This window comes from Ambystoma mexicanum, chromosome 1p (genome assembly GCF_040938575.1).
Source record: "Ambystoma mexicanum isolate Mex_15411 chromosome 1p, UKY_AmexF1_1, whole genome shotgun sequence".
Classification (NCBI taxonomy): Eukaryota; Metazoa; Chordata; class Amphibia; order Caudata; family Ambystomatidae; genus Ambystoma; species Ambystoma mexicanum.
This window is the reverse complement of record NC_090921.1, coordinates 257489368-257507128: the sequence shown is the minus strand read 5'-3', so window position 1 is coordinate 257507128 and position 17761 is coordinate 257489368. Positions and strand designations below refer to the sequence as shown.

Here is a 17761-nt window from a genome sequence, read left to right as displayed (position 1 = left end):
TAAAACATCTGGAACTAGACCTTGACTTGAAATCAGTGTCACTATTAACTCAGCAAAAATAATTTAAAAAAATGTGTATTGTAAGATTTCCATAGTTCCCGTAATAAGATATTATAAATTGAAGATCATTCACTTTCTCCTACATGGTTTAGAAAAATCTCAGTACTCACTGGCAGTGTACTGGGCTAGGATTGAGGTCAAGATATGAAAGAGTGCCTTGAACCTCCCAGCAAGCTTACCGATCGTGAGTCTGAGATATGAACTGGGTCTCTATTCTATGAAAGTTTATATGGATTGGAAAATCATTTCTCTGTATATATTGATTATGTGTCTGCAGGTGTGATAAGGAATACGTCTCAGTTCTGGTTCAGAACAAACAGCTAGCTATCAGGAAATGACTACATTGTGGTCGCACTATTGAAGATCTTATTACCAATCCGACAGGTGTTAAGTTGGCACTATTACGTTTGGACTGGATCGAAACAAGTGACCAAATGCGAGGCCTAGTAATATCAAAATCTTGGTCTCAATGTCATGAACTCTGTGGCTTGCTTCTTATGTATTTGACCCGTTTTCCTGATAGTAGGATGGATTTCTTAAGGGTACGGTTAAAAATAATTAATATAAGGGAAATTCTGGCCATCAGGGACAAGTCAGGTTCGGGAACAAAAGTTGTAATTTATGTAATGAACAAGACGTTCCATCAGTTAAACACATTCTGTTAGAATGTAGGAACACCTATGTCATAAGATGTGCAAACTTGGGCAGATTTGTTGACAATCCTGCGTGGTTGTGTACAGATTCATTTTGGGAGAGTTTAATTGCTGGACATGAAACTCGTCTGAGAGTACAAGCTGTGTAGGTTTTGAGAACCTTAGATTTTTTAGGAGAAAAGTATTTGAGAAACTTATGTATCTCTTGCCTATTATTGGGTCTTCCTGTTTTCATGTTTTTTTTTATTCATGAGTATTTTAATGTTTGTTTTGTATGGCAAATTTTAATGTAATTATGTTTTGCTCTATGGAATGTGAAAAGTCGCTAGCACGGCTATTTCACAATTACAAAAATAAAATAAATAAATAACAACCACTATGCCACCGTTTGGTCAGACTCTTCATTCCATGCCGCCACATCTTGCACCAAACCGGTCGCTCTGTGTTCCCAGCATCCTGAACAATAGGGAAGGCGGTGGTGTCTGCATTCCTCAAACCAGCCGAACTATTGCACTGCATCTAAACCAGCTCGGTACTGCATCATGTCCTAGCAAAGAATGTAACTTGTTAGGCCAAAAGCAACTACTCAATGCCAGAAACAGAACCAAATCTTTGGAGGGTCACTTGCCGGCTCTAACCGTGGGACACAACTAGGGCTCAGCCCAGCTAGCCCGAGAACCTCATTGAATGCACATCAACGCACCCTTGATCATCACTTCCATAACTGTCGCCCGCAGACTCAAACTGCTGGAGCATCACTCACCAACCTCTCCCAACAGCCAGAGCCTGACTCGGCCTGGCCAACTGTGAAGCGATCTTGGCACCGTCCAACCTGCATCATTGAACCGCCGCCGTTCGACAGTGCAGAGCTCCGGCATTCAACCCTACTCAAAGCCCGCTTGCTGCCAGGGCCTCCACTATCCTATGTGTCCGACTGAGCCTGATCACCTCGCATCAACATTCAAATCCTGGACTGATGTGCCAGCCCACCAAGAACTGAATCCAGGTACTGTGACTGATTAGGTTAGGTTTTCAACCTAAAAATCCTTTTCATGGTAGTACATTACCTACCACCCCTGGAATTCTACTTGGAGTGCTAATTCCTGCAGTCTGTTGCATCTTCCCTGTTCTTTTTTTTTCAGCGGGTGTTTGTAAAGTATTCTCTTTTAATTCTACTTTCAGATGGTGTGCTTCATTAAAGTGTTTATATTTTTAACTAACCTTGATTGGACCTTCCCTTATTTTGGACTGTGATACTGTATTGTTTGGTCCCTCGAACTGCATTACCGAAGGAGGTATATCTCTTGATTGTCCCTGTTTTACCTTTATGAGTCTGTTGTGTTTTGGTTTGTAGAAATGTGAGGACAGAGTGGACCATTTCACCCCTACTCATCCTTGTAGTACTGCGAGGCAGAATCAAATTCATCAGACTGGTGGCAGCAGAAGGATCTGAAACAGATTGTGCCAACAGCTCAACCAGCCAAAATAAAAGTGCGCAGTTGATGTTAGTTTTTACAGCCATGGCATTTTTACAACCATGAAACTCAACATGAGCACATTACAGACCTTAACAGTAAGTGTTTTGCGCAACCTCTGTCGAGAGAGGGGTCTCCCTCATGACATTAAAGTTAAGAAAGCCGAACTGCTGAAAAGTCTCCAGGTTTTTGAGGAAGCAAGATGGATAGCGGGCCTATTAATTATTAATTATATCCCTATACTGGGATCAACAGCAAGCTGGATCCCCTAGCCCTTTTTCCCACGCACCTTGGGTGCAATGAAGTCGCAGAGGAGAGCGACAGGGAGAGCGTTTCTCAACATTCCTCCCAACGGCCCATCACTCTGGTATCCAACAGGTCATGAGCCCCCCACAGGTCACACTCATCGGGTAGATCATGCGCTTCAGCCATGCCATGAAAGACTGTCACCACACTCAACGCAGGCAGGCTCTACATCCTAGAGGAGTTGAGGATGGCCCTGGAGAAACAGAAGCAAAAGGACTATTTGATATTGCACAATCTGGAGTTCGATGCCTAGAAAGAGGTCTCAAAGACTTCCAGTGGAGAAAGAAGTATCTCCAGTGGTGGCTTCCATGGAAAGCCTGGGCATCACCTCACCAAGGACTTAGTCCAACTGTATGAGGAGTGGAAAGATATTTCCGACTGGAGTTAGCTTTCTGCCTCTAGGAGGTGGAAGAGAAGTTGTGTGGGGCAGCCTTTATGAGCTGTCTACCAACAGTGGGAACTGATGTTATTATTCAGTTGACTCCGGAGGAGAGGCCTATCTATACCAAGATGAATACCACAGTTCTACAAGACCCCAGAACAGTACCTCAAGTGCTTTAGAGAGCTCATCAAGAAGAGAGCCAAACCTTTGAGGCATTTATGCATCAGTCCCTGAAATATTGGTTGACACATTCATGGGCATGTTTAATCTGATTGCATGTGAGAATATGCTTAAACAATGCGAGATTGAGTTACACCAGCATTTAGTGGACAAGAATATCACAGACCCTTGGGAGCTGGCAAAGGTTTGCGATCAGTTTGTGGTTACTCACGTTCAGAAAAAGGCTGTAGTTAGTGCATCCAACCAGATGAGAAGTGGTCTGAGAAATATAAACCCAAAGAGGGTAAGGACAAAGGTGTGCACCCTCTTGCCAAGAAAGGTCTCGAAATGTCAGAGGGATGATCCCAGTCAGCTACATCATCTGCTCTGGTAGAAACGAGTAGTGAGGCCACCCCTAGCACTGGGGCATCCACACTCACTACCCTTCAGGGCTTCTTTACAGGTGGAGATCGGAAGCATTGGAAAGGAGATCCCGCCTGACAGGGGTAGACCCACACCGGCCATAGTTCTGCTACACTCATGAAAGAAGAAGAAGAGGAAATAGTCAATGTGGGCATCTTAGATGATGAATTCCCACTCGTCCTGGGATTGGCTGAATGCATCATTGAATCCCTGGGTGGGAAAGGTACTGGGTCATCCCACCGAGGCCCTGGTTCCCACTAACAGAGCAATCTTTTTGAACCACGTGTTCATTAACGGGAGCAAAGCCTCAGCACTTTGTGATACTGCTGCGAGTTTCACCGCTGTCTGATGACAGTGGGTGCAAGAGGACCAGATCATCCCTGCTACTCCTAGACTAGTCAGTGGAATTGATGGCCTTACCCAAAGCCCACTGGCTATAATGGATTACAGTTGGAGGGGGGAACTTCTCAGCTCCACGTAGCTGTGAAAGATGCCATTCTGGTAGATTGTCTGTTAGGAAATTATAGACCTGACGCTGAAATAGAAAGGAAGCAGCTCGGGAAGCAGCCCTGGCAGCCATGGGTCCAGGGGCTCTTATGGCTGACAATAGCATAAGACTGGCTCTGCCGGTACTACCCAGTCCAGATCCAGAGTCCACTGAGATGCCTGCTCCTGCCGGAGAGGATCTAAAGGCAGCTGAAGTGCCTACTGCAGTGCACCCTATTCAGTGACCTCAAGGTAGCCTACAGGCTAATAACCTGAACCTGAGCTGTAGGACACATTAGCGTCAGACCTCACAGGTCTCCCGAGATAAGTGACTTCTCATTAGTTGGGGGCCCAAGCTAGGCTGTCTTTAGTCAGGCGCAGCGTGACTGTCCAACCTTGGCAGATCTGCGTGGACAGGCAGAGAAGCAATCCGAGGGGGATGCCTCTGGGAAGTTCAAGGTGTACTGGGACAACTGACTCCTGTACAGTGAGCCTAAGACCTCTGAGGCAGGTACCAGCTGGTATTTGGTGGTTCTGCAGTGGCACCGAAGGTTCCTGTTGGACATGGCTCTTGACATTCCATTGGCAGGTCACCTTGGGATGACAAAAACTGCAGACTGGATGTCGGCCCATTAATACTGGCCCCAGATGGAGTCAAAGATGAAAGCATTTGTCAACAACGAAACTAAGGCAGGACTACCGTTTCAACAGTGAGCGGTGTAGTCCTTTTTAGACCAATCATGGTGGTGTGAACTTTAAAAGCCGGAATTATTGTGGAAATGGTGTCAACTGTGGAAGCAGGGCTATGGACTGCTGGGTGAAAGCAGACCTTTCTGTAACAGCGGTGTGGCAAGCAGAGCGCTCGAGATCCTTTGGAAGATGCAGGTTTTATGCAGCAGGAATCGAAGCTGAAGAACGGAAGTGGCCGGTGGCAGCCCGCGAGAGGGAGACCGGCATGACCGAGCAAAACAGTTGTGTGAGCCCTGAGCTGCAAGAGGTGCATCGCTGGGTGAGCAAAGCCAGGGGGAGGCACTGGGAGAATAAGCAAGGTACCGCACGGGAATGAGAGAACTTGTGGTGGCAGAGGACCTTGCGGGAAAGTTGTAAGCTCCGACCAGTGAGTGTGCCAAGAAGGCGGAACACTAGGCTAGCAGGCGAATATGCAAAGCAAGCAATGAACATTGATTTGAAGAGAAGCAAGCACGTTTGAATACCAATCGAAGCGAAAGCAAGTTTGAGCAGTTTTGTATATTGATCACAGTGTAAGAAAATGTGCAAATCTGCCTGATACAAATAAATGTATTATAAGAGAAACCAAGCACTGGTAAAAGCCAAGAAAGTTCAAGGAACTGTATTATATGAGAAAACACGCATTGGAAACAGCCAAGAGAAATCAAGGAAATGTATGTTATGAGAAAACATGCATTGGCAAGAGCCAAGAGAATACAACAAGTGATGGTGCATGGTGGCCAAACAAGCCATGGTACAGTGTCAGGAGAATATGACACAGGTGAATAAATCAAGCATCACTGTCAAGTTGAAAGAGTGGCCTAGTGTTGATGGAAAAGCAGCAAGGAAGGGGTATCGGTTGCGTGACTTGTAATGGGTGGACCGTCTGGTCTGGCAACTGCGCCTAGGCTAAGTGCACCTCTGTATGTAAAAGCCACTGAAAGCACCCACAAAGAAGTTTGTGTTTGAACCGCAACAAATTCTTATTTTATTTTGAATTCAAGAAACTGAACTATTCATGTGAACTTGTGAAAAGTAATAATATCAGAAGAGTTTGGAAGTGTCCCATGGAAATGTGTTGTTTTAAAAAGCTGGAAGATTTTAACTCTTGGGAAAAGGTACCCTTATACCCTATTAACTATTTTGAACTTGGGGGAAGGGAAAGCTAATTATAAGCCAAGAGCTGAAAGAAACTCTGAACTTTATTTTGAACACTACTTATTTTGATGCTGACATCACTACACATTTGGCCACATTACAAGGGTGGCGGTCATGGTATGAACGGAGCCGGTAAGGCACTGGCACCGTTCAGACCGGGCCACCGCAATACGAGTTCTGCTGGCTGGTTCCTGCCAGCCTGCCAGGTCTTACCTGGCGGGTTGTGCGGCACCCGCGAGCAGAACTCTTGATTGCACCGGCACCGTTATCAACGGTGCCGGTGCAACCATGCTCCCCACCCCCATTCTGTCCTATGGGTCAGAATGGGTATCGGGAGCCCGGCATTACCGCTACCCGCGAATGGGCAATTACTAGCCCACTCATCTCGTAATGGGGCGGTTATTGCCCAATCGTGGGAGGCGGTGCCGGTAGCGTGCATGGTGGTAGCTTTGCCTGCCATACAGGCACGGCTACCGCCATGCTCCATTGTATGCAGTTAGACGTGAGTGCAAGTATAAGTTTTGGACACAGGCAGACATTTGCTTTGGACTTCCTGACACAGACTATCCTTAATTGTCTTCAGGTAGGGAAGTTCAACCTCAGCATAGGGCAAGTTAGGCCTTACTCCATCCTGCAATTGGAGTTAATTAAAGTTTGTGGACCAAACTTGATTCTGTTGTCTGTGTCTGCTTCGTGATGCCTTCCCAAATGGTGTCAGAGTGGGATACTCTCAATTGGTACAATTTGGGCAACCCTCATGGTTCTTGTAGTCCGGCAACCCTCTGGAAAGGAAACGGTTGTAAGAATTCAGGCACAGGAAAACATTTCAATAATCAAAACGTTAATTTCCATGCAGTTACAGATTCCGGTTAAGTGTCAGGATTTAGTATATGGATCACAAATCCTTCTTGACACTCTTCCCCTGGCCACTTATCAATTGAAACACAGTGACAGTATCCTTTCAAAACATCAGGAAACCCCAACTATCTATTCGACCCGGCTCCTTAGGTTCAATAAGCCCTGAATAGGGATTCTCCCCCTCCAGAGGTAGTCGGAGTCAAAGTGGAGAAAAAGAATGCGACATTAGACAGCCTAATGGGGACTGATTCAAGACCAGAAACAGAAGCAGGCTCAGAATTATTTTCTCTTTCGGATTCTGAAGAAACCCTGAGTAAAGCCATCCCACATCAAGACACCATGGCATCACTAGAAGAGGTGTTGACCCAATTGGCGGTGCAACAAATACAAGCAGGGGAGCGGTTTTAAACAGGGTTAGAATGGCTAATTGCTGCCCAAGTGAAACCAAATATCCCACAGGGGGCTCTTTAAGCCTACAAAGAGGGGGATAATTTAGGAATTTGTTTTGAAACTTTGGAAGGGTAGCAACCCATTTCCGATGAAGAGATGAGTTGAAACTATCTAGGTCCTTTATTAAAGGTAGAGCTACACATTTCCTACCAATTACTGAGACTCCCAGGAACAGCCACCTTTGCTGAAATCAAGGTAGGTCTCTTACAAGGAGTGGGACAAACCAGTCATTTCTATAGTCAAACATTAAGAAGTATTAAATGAAACCCCTGGGAAACACCAGTGGAATTGGGAAAGCGTGTTAAGAATACAAGACGTCTGCATTCTCCACCCTAGACAGGTTTTATCAGATCGATGTTATGCCGTTCTGCCTAAAGAATGCCCCTGCCACCTTTCAGAGAATGGAAAACCAGCTTAATGGGACTGGAAGACTTCAGTGTCACTTACCTCGATGACATTGCCGTATTAAGCCTATTCAGCAACACCTGTGAAGATCATCTTCCCACCTGGAACAGGTCCTTCAAGCCATGCATCCGAATGCCAGATAGCGCAGGGTACTGCAACTTATTCAGGACAGCATGTCGGTGGTAGTAATAATCAGCCTCTCTAGGCCAAAGTCCAGGCGTTGATGGACTGGGACGTCCCCACCACCTAGACTCAAATGATGGACTTCCTGGGCCACACAGGGTACTAACAGCCTTTCATTAAAAGTTATGCTACTCTTGCCCTCCCCCTGAACAATGTAACCTTGAAGAAGCTGCCAAAAAAAGTCACTTGGATCCCTGTCTGTCAATCATCCTTCCAGAGCTTGAATGATGGCCTGTGTCAGGCCCCGTTCTGAAGATCCCAGATTTTGGCAAAGAGTTTATCATACAGATGGACGCTTGTGAATTTGGAATCAGTGCAGTGTTTGCATAACTTAACTCTGAAGGGCTAAAACAACCATGAACATACCAAAGTAGGGACTTGACCTAGAGAGAGCACAACTGGACCACCATTCAAAAGGAGATGAGTGCAGTAGTTTGGGTGGTACACAGGCTGAAGCCCTACATTTGTGGCTCTCACTTCGGTGTCCAAACTGGCCACAAACTCTCAAGTGGCTTATGGCCATGCAGGGTGAGAACCCCAATTACTGCGTTGGACCACATCTAGGCTTTCCTATTTCATGGGTTTCTTTTTACTTCCGGGGTGTTTTCCAGTGTTTTGAAACATTTTCAGAATCTGTGTTTATCAGTGTTTTCCTGTTTGCCCCCTTAAGAAAATCACGGATAACTGTTTTTTCATGTAAACACACAGATATTCTTTTATTGTTTCATTGCATGCATAAGTAGGGTAAAATAAATTCCGGACAATTAAGATGTATATGTTTGTAACTGGCCTATACACATTCTTACTACGGGCTATACTAGCACTGGGATCAGTGTCTAGTATCAGAAGCCCAAATACACCATCCGTACAGGACCTAACCATTATAAGCAATATATCTGCCCTAATGGACATCTCAGACCTCCCACAGGTGTCCAGCAACCCCAGTCAACTACAACTGTTAACCATTGCTGATTGCAGCCAGAGTCTACCCAAATCTAATAGGCCATGCAACATTTCCCTCAGAAATGTCAGACTCTGATCTAGACTTCCAAAACTATTCAAACTTCCTGCTAGGTCAATGGCTAATGTAGGCACTAGGAAAAAATTCCCACATACTAAATAAACTAACACTATTGATAATAATAATCATTCCACATGACACTCACCTAAGAAGGGCAGCCCTACTAACAACAAATATCAGCAGTACAAACCCCTTACTACAATATTAGATGATGTAACCAACAACCCAATTCTGCATAACCCTTTGATAGGCAACAGTGCTCCTGTCCTCAAGGGAGCTTTAATCAATGCCTGATCCTTAGTAGCTCATGCCACGGAGATAGCTGAACTTATACAGGCTGTAAATTATGATTTCTTAGCTATCACTGAATCCTGGCTTCACACAGCAGCAGGCCCCACCCTCATGCTCGCAGTCTACACCATTCTCAGAGCAGAAAGAGCTGAGGCTTGCGTAGGAGGCATAGCCCTTATAGCTAAGGCTAACCTAGCCATGAGACTAGCACCTTCACATGACTTTAAATCTTGTGAATCTCTGACAGCTAAATTACCAATCTCCTGCTCCCAAATGTTAACCATTAACCTAATATATAGAACTCCAAGCCCTATCGGCTCATTTGAGGAGGGTATTTCCACCATTCTCTCTGATAACCTAAAAAACACCTCTCAAGTTCTCTTACTAGAGGACTTCAACCTGGAATTTAACGACCCCAAATACCAGCACGCAGCTGTAATTGCCAATGTTATCACTGAACTCGGCTTCACTGAAAGAGTGACACTACCAACCCATGACAAAGGTAGAACACTTGATTGGGTGTCAGATTACAACTGTAGCACCACTATCACGGATATAATGCCACAGGTATGGACAGACCATTACCTCCTAGCATTTACATTAACAGCTAAAACTCCTACAACTAAAAACAACCTATCTGCCAACTCTATACCAACAAGGAATAAAAAGAACATTACGAGTGATAAATTACTACCTCTAATATTACCAACACTTAACTCACTGTCTGAGACTACTGATCCCAGCACCTTAGTCAATAAATACAACAAAATCATGAGCAAAGCTCTCGACTCCATTGCCCCCGTAAAAATGAGAAAAAGCAAACCTATAATTCATCTAAACACTTGGTTCATCCCTAACCTCAAAACGTTGATATTAGAAAAAAGGAAATGTGAAGTTACTTGGAGGCAACTACCTTCTGACAAGAATAGATCCAACCTTATGAATGAAATACTTCTTGCTAAACGGGAAATTTACAATAAGTGAATCGAGCAAGCTAACTCAAGCATAAAGGAACTTTTCATAATCTTAAAAGAACTCGAAACCCCGATCCTTGTGCCAGACAACTGTGTGAAAGACAGAAATTGGTGAACAAATATACAAAAAGCCCTATCCAATAAAGTAGCTTCAACTTCACTTCCTCCTTCCCCGTGTGCCTCCTCCCGCTTCCGCTCCTTTCAGCTCCTAGCTCCCCTGCACTGGAACTCCCTACCTCTCTCTATCCGCTCCATACGTACCTTTTCCTCCTTCCGAACTTCCCTGAAATCTCTCCTTCTCCATCCCCCACCCTGATACCTTCTCCCATTATTATCTCCTTTCCCTCACATCTCCCCCTATGCACCTCACCCTGACTCCCCTTTTTCCCTTACCCTCCTTGCTTCTTCACCCTAATGCCCTTCTTTTCCCTCCTCCTTTCCCATCCTCAAACCTCCTTCTCTCTTACTGTCACAGATTAATTGCTCTACATAGTGTTTTATTGGTTTGATTCATGTTTTATAAATTGCTTCTACAGTTAAAAAATGTTTTATGTACCTTGTTATAATGTACAGCACTTTGGATTAAAGTGCTATATAAACACAATAAATACAAATACTTCAGGACAAGATTGCTAATAAAAAAGCCAACCTCCCCAACATGATCTCTCCACCTAATACTCTCATGCTGTAACATAAATACATAGCCCTCTTTAGTTTCACTAAAGTATCAATTCTCGAGGTTGAAATAGTCCTCCTCTCCCTCAATCCCTCAAACTGCCAAGGTGATAAATGTCCAGCCCAGATGATCAAAGATGCTGCTAGAGACCTATCACCATTCATATCTAAGTTAATTAACACATCCTTCTCCACGGGTACTATCCCTAGCAACCTAAAGGCGTCATGGGTGCTCCCACTACTCAAAAAACAGTCACTAGATCCATCCATACCACCAACTACAGGCCTATCACCACAGTACCATTTCTGCTTAAAATTGTCGATAGGATAGCTTATCTTCAAATACAGGAGCATTTGGAACATAACCATCTACTAGGCACTCGTCAGTCAGGTTTCAGGCCCCAACATGGGACCGAAACGGCACTGATCGACCTCAAGGCCTTACTACTTCTACTTGACCTCTCAGCTGCGTTCGACTTGGTGGACCACAAAGTCTTATGTAATCACCTGCACTCAGCAGCCAACTTCTCTCAGGAGGCTATAGGCCATAGGCTGCAGCCAATCCTTCTTGAGTAATAGGACTATGCAAGTCTCACCCTCAGCATCTGCAGATCTATGTCCCCATTACTTGTGGAGTTCCACAGGGCTCATGTGTCTCACCCACCATGTATAACATATTCACTAAGCCCCTTTTCGATGATCTTGACCTTATTGGTATCACCTACACCAACTATGCAGATGATACTCAGATTCTCATTCCAGTTACGGGGGATTACGACAAGATTTGGCATTGGTGAATAGGATATACCTCATCATCCAGGCATGGATGGCCATCCATGGTCTATGCCTGAATGATGACAAAACTGAGCTCATCAATTTGGGAACCACCTCCAACCTAAATAAACTTGGCCATAAATACACTGGGGGTCATTCCGAGGTTGGAGGTAAGGAATTGCCGGCACCGGTAAGGGTGCCGATGCCCGTAATCCCTTACCTCCGTATTCCGAGGTCCCTTTGCCGGTCCTTCCTTACCTCCTGCTTTTAGCAGGAGTTAAGTACGGGTCCCGCAAAGGTACTTCAGAGGTAATTATGGTACCGTAATTTACGGTGCCGTAATTACCTCATTCCCCATTCCCATTGAGCCCTATGGGGCAGAAATGGGAATGGAGAAGGGCAAAAGGTGGATGGGGAATTACCAGCCCCTCCAACCCTGGAATGGATCGGTAATTACTCCATTCACAATGCCGGATTTGGGACGGTTTCGGAGGCAACCATGGAGCTAATTACTCCATAGTTATCTCCAAACCCGGAATGAGGCCCACTACCTTTGATATTGATGGCAATACCATCAATGTGGCCAGAGAGGTAAAGACTTTAGGTTTTTACCTAGGCGCCACCCTCACCGTCACCAAACAGATCAACTCCATGGCCTCCACCACTGCATACACATGCAAGCTAAGGAGAGCCGGCAAACCATTCCTTTTCAAGAACAGTTGTACCACTTTGGCCAGAGACTTAATTTTATCGAAACTAGACTACTGTAACTCCCTACATGTGGGTGCCAACACATACATCATTAACAAAATTCAGATCCTCCAAAATAATGCCATTAGAGCAGCTTTATGCATCTCTAAAAAAGTCCACATTTCAGAAATAAGGAGAGAGAATAACTGGTTCACCACGAGTGGTAAAATCTTGCTTAAAACTGCCTCTCTAACATATAAATGCTTAAATAATGCTGCTCCTCGCTATCTTATAGAGATATTCAATAGAAAATATTCCATTCGGCCAACAAGAACGGCCATTTCAAATTGCCTGATTGTACCAAGGTTTAAACTAACCAAAGCTAGAGGGTGCAGCTTTTCAGTCAAAGTCGCACAACTCTGGAACTCCCTTCCCCCTTCCTTAAGGGCGGACCAGACCTACCCGAGCTTTAGACGCAACATCATCAACTGGATTAAAGAAACTAACCAATAATACAACTGGTTTTTTCATCCTAGCTCATGCACTGTACATATTCATGCTATTGTATTGTATGACATATCCTCTTCGACTACATTTTGACCTTTGTATCACTATAAATATGTTCCTTCCTGTATATATATTCGTATCTATCATACAGTTTTGTAACCCTAAACTGAAAGTATTCTTGTTCTTCTGCGCCCTGATACCCTCAGGTCTGGTGAGCATTACAAATAATAAAATGAACAAACAATATCTAAAATGTCTAAAAGTCAAAATTATTGGAGTAATTCATGCAATAGTTTTTCAGGGACTCTGTCCTTCCGTGCTCTTTCTTTTCTTCCCATTAAGACTTTGATATGTGAAAACGACCTTTCCCCATTGGCACTGGAACAGACAAAGCCAAATATATCAGGCCAAAATATCCATCACACAAACTCATAAATCTGGCCAGTGTTGGTGTTTTCCCACCCAATACTTTTGCATGTGGAGATGCAGATTCTCAGGCACATGCTCTGCCAAATAGGCATTAAACTGGGTGTACACAGTGTCATTAAAATGATGAAAAATAAATGCATACTTTTCAAAGTCTGGAGAAAGAAAAATGTACGGAGGGGTCAAGTACTTGCGTGGCATACCACAATGAGGCTTCACTCACTTTGAGTAACAAGGTGGCTGATTGGATCTTCTTCACAGCATTGTTTGACATTTTTTATGCATTGTTGAGTTGAATATCCAAAACATCTCCTCAACAGTCCTTTGTTTTCCAAGCGTTAGACATTCCATTAGTGCACACGTTACAGGGCCAAAGTCACTAAAAGTGTCACCCAGCTTTCAAATAAGAGTTTGGCCTCCACACCAATTACATTGTACACTTGGTAAACATATGTGTTTTCAGATTCCATCCTTTTCATTATATCAACTACAGCCATCATTTTCTCTTGTAAAAATCTAAGAACACAGTAGACTGTACTTTTCTTCACCTCACTATCAATGTGTGTCCTCAGATCATCACATTTCTCTCCTGAGGCCTCATCACGAAGGAGAAAATCGGTAAAAGGTCACCACATCAATAGTATGGCGTTCACTGCCTCTAATACAGAGAACCACCGGCTAAAGGAGAACTTTGAAACAACCTTTTATTTCATGCCGCACAAAGTGCAAAATATTAGGAATGTGTGTTTCAGTTCATGTGCATATCTAAATAGTGCACCAGAATGGACCACAAAGTCAACTGCACCCCTAATCAAATATGAGGACTTTAAAGCTGCTTTTAAAACTCCATCAAGTAAGTGGCAAGTGTCTCGCATGGCTAAGGCTTTGAATCGGCATTGCCATTAAATAGATCATCACGTAGCTTTTTCATATAACTTGCAGAATCACTGCAAATGCACACTACATCACTCCAATCCTTCCCAAACTTGCTCAGGACTTTTTGGAGTAATTCTGCAACCGAAACAGCGTTACAAGTTTCAACCACCTCTAAATCTTCCATTATAGTACGGCACCCCCATCCACTTTCTGGGCCACAAAAAGTTAAGAGGACTGCCACTGCTGGATCACCATGCATCTCGGGCGTTTCATCAATGGTGATTGAAATGTTTACATTGCCTTGGACTGACCCTCTGTTGTCGCCAACGTCTGTCATACAAACCTCAGGAAGGTATTTCTCGTACATTTGAGTGAATCAGGGCAATGTAGTAGCTGCTGGGGCCCGTCTACAGAAAAGATTACCATTTGGCCCTTCTGCCTGGTGCAGGTTCCAGCCTGCACTTATGCGCATGCAAATTCATGTGCCACATCGTTTTCCTTGTCACGTTTTCTTTAAAAGCGCATCAGTGGCTCTGTAAGAGACATTTGGCACAGACCACTTTCAGACTTAGGTGGGTCTTTGAAGAAACATGCTCAGTGATTCGGCCTGAAGTCTTTCCATCTACTAATGAAATTGTTACTCTGCAAGCCTTTCAAATTAACAATTTATTTCGATTGTGTTCTTCTACTGTAAAATCTTTGTGTTCCCCTCCATAATCCCCAGCGGTCTTGGTTTTGCGGGGAATTGCTCAATGTCAGAGAATCCTATTGGAACAATTACAAAAGGAATACTACTTAAACTTAGAGAAAGCATGGCACTAACTGTGTCCTTCAAATTCAGTCCCAGTACCTTCCTTGCAACATCTGGTCTTCAAGTCACATTCTCTCACCCCATTGTCAAGGACCCATGGCCTCCACCTTGTTACATTTTGTAAGCGTTTTTGTACCAAAAGTGCATTGCTTTCCCTGTGATTTCTATAAATAATTTTAAAAAGAAAATTAATTTAAAAAAGAAAAAAACATCAGTCAACCTCAGCTAACTGCATGTTGTTACCTGGTGACGACACATGAATCCACTAAAGTATGCCCTTTTTTTCCTGTCTTTTATTGCTATAGAGGAGCTGCCATGCAGTAATGTAGATAACAACAAAAGATATCACAACAAGCGGGGCACGTGCTGGGTCAAGTGAACAAGGCTGGACATGCTAATATGTTAGCTTACCTTGGGTGAATTCAGATGTCTACTGTTTGGCTTCTTCAGTCCATGGACTACTATTCTGATTGCTTGGCAACCTTCTCAAATGCAGTTAAAATTTGTTTGCTGCAAAGAAATACATTAACATAACAACACTGGCTGGTAGCAAACAATACCAGTCTATCTAACAGTCTATCCGGCTGACTACAAACGTTCTTCTGCTATTAGAGCATTAAACCCCAGCTATCAATTTCACTTCATCAGTGGGCTAGTCATGAGCACCATACAAAAGCGTTCTTTACCACTAAACCAGTATTATCACACACATTTCAGTGTAATATGTTTTGTTAATTCATTGGTATTCATGGGTATTCAGTCCTCCGAAACCCTCCCCCAAAATCCCCAAAAAAGACCCCATAAGTATTGCAATTTGACGTCCTGGGGATGACACGATGTATGGCTGCATAAGCATCAACCCACCCCCACATCACCATTACTCACTTCGACCAAGTATAGACTCCTAACACCACATCCTTACATTGCCTCCTGCTCCCAGAAATGTCTAGCTGACCCCTCATCCCAACATATCCCAACCACCCCACAACAACCACATCACAAGGTAGGGTCATTTCAATCAGTCGACTCAGCCAACTATACAGTATTACCTGATGATGACACATGAATCCACTAAACTAAGCTCTTTGGATACTGTCTTGTGTGGCTAGAGAAGAGCTGGCATGCAGCCAAGGTAGATGGCAAAAGATATCACAGTAAGCGGGGAATGGGCTCAGCCCAGTGACCATAGCTGGACATATTAATCCATACAACTTACCTTGGGAGAATTTGTGTACCTCGTGTTTGGCCTCTTCAGTCCAGTGACTACTATTCTGATTGCTTGATGATGGCAACCTTCTCCAATCCAGTTTTGTTTGCTGCAAAGAAAAAAAGACATTAACATAACAACACTGGCAGGTAGTAAAGAGCCCTGATAGCGAAAATCAAAAGCTGCCAGCCATTAATATATGAACAGTAAGTGAACCTATCTTAAAGTGAAAGATACAAATTTAGTTCAATTAACCTTTGCCCTCACCACAGAGTTCTGCAACCCCTGGCTCTCTAGATGTTTTGGACTATGACTCCCATGATCCCTAACCACTGACTATGCTTGCTGGGAATGTTGGAATTAGTAGTTCACAACATTTGGCGAGCCAAACGTTACAGAACCCTGCCGTAGAAGAAAGAGCAAAAGACCAATTGGCATTTGCCTTTAAAAAAATGAGTCAACCTGGAAAAATAAATCACGGGGAGGAGAATTTTCAACAACTATTCTGGCAAAGTATAAAAGGTGCCTCACTTTTAAACCCAACAATTTAAATAAGGCAAGGAAAACAAAATCCAAACAAAAGACATGCACTTTAATGACATTTTTACCTGGTCTTGTGGGTAAGCGTCTGCACTGGAAACATCACAACCTGGTGTGAAAGCTAGGAGAAGAACTCAAAATGAGCTGCGGATTTAGGATGGTCAGGTGACTAGGAATGGGCAGACAAAAACCAAGTAAACTAATGAAAAAAAACCTCCAGGAGTACTGATGATACAAAGAGCATCAAGAAGCTCAAGCTGGGCAAACAATTGCACATTCGTAAAGCATTCAACGTGAGCAAACAGCTCTCCATGAGCAAACAGTTGCCATAGAGTTCAGGCTGGGTAACAGTTAAAGGGCCAAACTTTGCAAGAACGGCAAACAAGCGGGGTTATAACCAGGACACAAAGAATAACATTTACACAAGGACTGGAAGACCGAAGCCAATCTTTGGGGGTGAACTTAACACTGAGCATTGGACTGACCCAGCCAATAAGAACGGGGCAATGATGGTAGAGCAGAACAAGCAACTTTGTGTCCAATTCACACAAGCAAAGACTGCTTTTTAAATTTAGCAATATGAGGTCTTTGCTAATTTCTATGGAGAAGATAGATGAAGAAAGCTTGGGGATTCATCACTCACATTTGTTCCTCTAAGGGTGCTGGCAAGGTGGAAGTAGTTAGAGTCTGATCAACTCGTTTCTGGCCATGGGGGGAGGGGAATTGTGGTCTTCCACCCTCATCCAGGAGAAAATAAGTATCCTAAACTAATGGAAACACGCGTCCCCTGCACACCTCCTTGACTGATCAGATTATCAGTCAAATTTAGTTCTAACTTTAGAGGTATCCTTAAAGTTTAAGCATCAAGCACAGTTTATCCATGACAGTTCATTAAATACATTCAATACTACATTTCATCGATTGTTTATTCAATTGAGTCAATATGTTAGACTTTCTAAATAATCCGACGTTCCTTCTCCCCAGAGTAGACGTCCCTCTAATATAGATTCCTGACTTGAGGATCCACAATCTAAAGTGACACTCTAATCCAGACTAAGTTATGGATTAATTGATAATGTAGAAATACACTCACGAGTTATTCTTTACTTTGTAGAAATATATTAAAACTTGAAAACTGTTGATATTGATGAACTACATGAATGTTATAAAAATCCTGCCCTGAGAAAGGGAATTGCTTCCCGAAATGCGTCGAGCTCATTTTTAATGTATTGATTGCTCAAA

At 43.6% G+C, this 17761-nt stretch overlaps 1 protein-coding gene across 2 annotated transcripts in view; it reads right to left on the bottom strand.

Moving 5' to 3' along the window:
* Positions 1-17761, bottom strand: part of TRIM56 (tripartite motif containing 56) — a 125604-nt gene that overhangs the window by 87227 nt on the left and 20616 nt on the right. The window contains exons 2-3 of one of the 2 annotated variants that reach the window (XM_069646545.1): positions 15989-16088; positions 15184-15282 (exon numbers count right to left, since the gene is read on the bottom strand). The gene's annotated coding sequence lies outside the window, so the exon portion shown is untranslated. The remainder of the gene's footprint in view (positions 1-15183; positions 15283-15988; positions 16089-17761) is intronic. The other variant, XM_069646546.1, reaches the window with a different exon arrangement.